Source organism: Triticum urartu, chromosome 5A, assembly GCF_056163025.1.
Source record: "Triticum urartu cultivar PI428250 chromosome 5A, HENAU_Tu73, whole genome shotgun sequence".
Taxonomy (NCBI): Eukaryota; Viridiplantae; Streptophyta; class Magnoliopsida; order Poales; family Poaceae; genus Triticum; species Triticum urartu.
In genome coordinates this window covers 578,567,214-578,572,228 of record NC_141877.1, presented here as the reverse complement: position 1 = coordinate 578,572,228, position 5,015 = coordinate 578,567,214, and positions in this window count along the sequence as shown.

Here is a 5,015-nt window from a genome sequence, read left to right as displayed (position 1 = left end):
TTTATGAAGTTTTGCTTGAAATCCGTGAATCTGAATATGGTGATGAAGTGCTTTATGAAGTGATTCACGATAGATCTTTGAATAAAAAGCATGATTGCAATGATGTTATTATAAATTCTATTAATATCAATTGTGCTAATAATATGCAAAACCCTAAGCTTGGGGGTGCTAATTTTGCTATGTCTACTACTTGTTGCAATGATCATGATAGGGGTGATTCTTCTTATGATCTTGAAAATTTATTTAAGCCCCATGATGAATATGAGATTGATAATAATGTTTGCAATAATACTGAAAGTGGGTTTGGAAGAGTGTCAACTTTAGATCCCACATATTTGGATAATATTCAATCTTATGAAGTTTTTGATAAAAGTGGGTTCAGAGAGGTCATGACTTTATTTTATGATAATCCCACTATTTCAGAAGAGTGTCAACTTTGCATGCATGTGGATCATGAAGAGAAAATTTTATGTGATAGTTATATTGTTGAAATTGATTATGATCCTACATGTAATTATTATGAGAGAGGTAGATATGGTTGTAGAAATTTTCATGTTGCTAAATTACCTCTCGTTATGTTGAGATTGCTATTGTTTCTTTGCTCTTCCTTGCATATGCTAGTTTTTGCTTGCTATGATAATTTGTTTGCCTATAAGATACCTATGCATAGGAAGTATGTTAGACTTAGATGTGTGTTTCACATGATATATGATGCTCTCTTTGTGTTTCAATTGCTATGTTTCATGTGAGCATCATTAAAATTACCAATGCCTAGCTAGGGGCGTTAAAAGATAGCGCTTGTTGGGAGACAACCCAATTTTATTTTTGTTCTTTGATTTTTGTTACTATTTAGGAATAATAATTCATCTAGCTTCTGTTATGATTGTGTTTTTATGTTTTAATTAGTGTTTGGGTCAAGTAAAGCCTTTAGGATCTTCTTGGGTGATTGTTGTTTGGTCTTGCTGATAAAAACAGAAAGTATGCGCTCACGAAAATAATTATCAGTTTTTACCAGGGAGCGATAAAATACCAATTCTAACTGCAATAGATCAATATACTTTTTATCCTGGTCATCCTAATTTTTCAGAATTTTTGGAGTTACAGAAGTATTCGAAATCTCCAGATTGCTACAGATTGTTCTGTTTTTGACAGATTCTGTTTTTCATGTGTTGTTTGCTTATTTTGATGAATCTATGAGTAGTATCGGGGTGGGGGGGGTGGGGTATGAACCATAGATAAGTTGGAATACAGTAGGTTTAAATCCAATATAAATAAAGAATGAGTTCATTACAGTACCTTAAAGTGGTGGTTTATTTTCTTATACTAACGGAGCTCATGAGATTTTCTGTTGAAGTTTTGTGTTGTGAAGCTTTCAAGTTTTTGGGTAAAGATTTGATGGATTTTGGAGTAAGGAGTGGCAAGAGCCTCAGGCTGGGGATGCCCAAGGCACCCTGTTGGGGATATTACTACTGGAGGTAAACCGGCCTTATGTAGCCGGGTTGACTCTTTGAAGATTAAAAGCCCAGGAAGATGCAAGGATGATGGCGCTTCACGAAGGCCCAAGGCCCAAAGGCGGGTTAAGGCCTGTAAATGTAAACCGACCTAGTCATGAAACTTGTATTATAAGATAGGAAGAATAGAGATCGAACCGGATACGTTATGATCTGGCTTTGGGACTCTGTAGCCCGGCGGGCGTCAACCTATGTATATAAAGGGACGACCCGGCCGCGGTTTTGGGACAGACAACAACTCGAGAGCAGACAAAGCGGATTCGCTCCCTGGCCTTCAAAACCCTAGCAATACCAATCACAACTAGACGTAGGCTTTTACCTTCCTCGAAGGGGCCGAACTAGTATAAAACTCCCCGTGTCCCCTTGTCCGGTTTAACCCCTTTAAGCTAACCCGTAGCGATGGCTCCACGACTAAGTCCCTTCACAAGGACATCTGCCGTGACAAACCCATGACAGTTGGAGCCCACCATGGGGCTGTCGCACGATGGTTTTGAGTTCTTGAAGGGCAGCTTCAATGGACTTAAGGGATACGCTGTGGGCCGGATGACGAAGAGTCGTCGCGGCAAGCTCTACATCGACAACGCAAGATGGATTCCCGAGGCCGATTCAATCGAATACGGGTACCGGGTCCCCTTTGGTGGGATTCACGTCTTCATCGGCCCCTGAGCCGGACATCTGCACCGACATCATCGAAACGGCTCGGCGTGCAAGTTCTTTGCCGGTTCAACCCGAGGCAAGGCATGTTCTCGTGGGTGTCATCCATGGATCGAGGTACGAGGACGGGCCGGTGTACGATGGAGAGACCGTGGTCTATTCTGATGGTGAATCTTCTGGAGAGACCGAATCACTTTACCAGTTGCAGGATGACCAGATTGATGAAGGATCCGAGGGCAATAGTATTCCGGATTCCCCTGATGTGCCAAACTGGGCCGCCATCTTCATGGCCAGCACACAATCAGCGCCTCATTCATCTACCGCTGCAGCAATGCTATCCGGTTCAACAACGGCCACACCAGCAGGGGCAGGAAGCTCAGCGCCGCCTCCAGCCCAAGTCATGTCTGATTTGTTCGACGCTTTGGCAACGTTGGTGGCCGCAGAGGTGGATGCAGCAGCCAGGGATCAGCACAATGCGGAGATTGCAAAAGTGAAAGATCAGATAGCCCAGGCTAAAGCGGACCTGGCGACAGAGAATGCTAGGATGGCTACAGAGCGGGCTGAATTGGAAGCACAGGCCTACCGGATTAGGCTGGATCAGAATGCTTCAGAGGAAGTCATGAGAAGAAGGTACCGATCGCGTCTCCCGTCGGTTTATGAGCCGCAGAATCTCTTCAACACACCAGGAGCAGGAGCTGGTAACCAACCCATACTAAACCGGGCGGAGGCGCCGGGAACAAGGGCGCCGGTTCAACCGCGCACGATGGACCCACCTCGCTAGAACAACGTTGTGCCACAGTATGTACCAACACCTCCTGGGCATTATTCCAACCCGTTGTACAACATTGTGGCTGCCGCTTCACGCCTAGCGGCCCTCCCAACCGACGACGAGTCACCAGTTGCAGTGGAAGCACGTCGGGCCAGGGATCTCCTTCAAACATCACTAAATCAACAGCATGTGTATTCACACAGTCGTGAGAGGATTCATTCCACTCCTCGTCCAAGCCGGAGCTATAGCAGACACGTGGAGGACGAACCGGCCGTGTCCAGTAGTGCACGTCGCCGAAATTCACCACGAGGAAACAACTCGGCAGGGGGAGGCGCTAATGCGCAGGATGTTGTGGACCATGGCCGCGCACGTCGGGAGGCCGAGTTGGCAGCTCGACACGGAGCACGACAACATACTCCGGTTCACCCTACGGCCTCAGTGGAGCCAGGTGTGGTGTTCAGTTCCTTAGGGGTGCCGTGTCTCACCCCCACTCTGCGTAATGTGAGACTGCCCAAGGATTTCAAGGGACCTCATAAGGTACCAAATTACACCGCCGATTTGCAACCAGAGGCGTGGGTGGAGAGCTATGAGATGGCAATGGAGATGTTAGATGTGGATGAGGCAGTGTGTGCTAAATATTTCACCATGATGTTGGAAGGAACAGCTCGCACTTGGTTGAAGAGCTTACCAACCAATTCTGTCGAATCATGGGCTGAGTTAAAGCACCGGTTTATCCAGAACTTCAAAGATACTTGTAAGCAGCCGATGTCAATCATGGATCTGGCCGCTTGTGTCCAAGAGGAAGGGGAGTCGACGACCCATTGGGTCAAACGAGTCTCAGCGATTTTGCATTCATCAGATCGTATCAATGCAGACACTGCAGTGTTAACATTAGAGGGCAATTGCCGTTTCTTACCACTCAAACAGAAGTTGGGAAGACTCAAAGGTCACTGCAATGATATGTCAACGCTCATGGCCGCTTTGGTTAAATACGCCGATTCAGATAATACCAAGGACCCGGACTCAGAGGAGGATAAACCAGGGAAAGGTAAGAAGAACGACAATGCCAAGGGTCAGCAGCATAATCCGGCAGGCCACGGAAACGACGGTAAGCGCAAGGCCGACAGCAGCGTGGACTTTGTTGCTAACACCAATGCACAGGAGAATGGCCAGCGCCGTAAGGGCAAGCAGCCCCAGAGGGGTGGAGGGTTCAGGCCCCAATTTGGAGCGCCTGTTAAATCAGCCCTGTCCAAAGCATGGATCAAAGGAGAAGCCGGCATCACATCTTTGGAAGGACTATTATATCATGTGGGATTTCAAGAATTCCAATATGTTCCAGTATGATAACAACCTGCCCGGTGGTTCAGGAGGAGGTTTCCATGGGCCGGGCTACGGAGGTGGTGGTTCCGGTTTAGGGTTTCAAGGCAACCAAACCGGACACGTCAATCAAGGGCACCAAGGCAACCAGGGAGGTTACAACCATCAGGGGAATCAGCAGCAGCAGTCGGGTTATCAGAGCGATCCCAAACAGCTAAACAATGGGCAATATCATGTCTTCACTACTAGTTTGTGTAAACATGATCAAAAGCTTCACAAAAGGGCAGTAAACTCTGTTGAACCGGCAGTACCTCAGTATTTACGCTGGTCTGAGCAACCTATTTAGTGGAGTAGAGAGGATCACCCACCCCGGGTTGATAATCCAGGTCACTTGGCCCTGGTGGTAGCCCCTCAAGTTGGGGGATACAAGTTTACCAAAGTACTCATGGATAGGCGAAGTAGTATCAACATTTTATATTATGATACATTCCGTCGTATGGGGTTGACAGATAAGAATCTTAAACCGTCAAATATGGTCTTTCATGGTGTGGTGCCTGGTAAGTCTTCATATCCTGTTGGCAAGATAGCCTTAGAGGTAGCTTTTGGAGATGACTATGATTCAAGGTCAGAAACATTGACATTTGAGGTCATAAAGATCAAAAGTCCGTACCATGCCTTGTTTGGGCGGCCGGCTTATGCTAAATTCATGGCGAGGCCGTGTTATGTTTATCTACAGCTTAAAATGCCCGGTCATAAGGGGACTA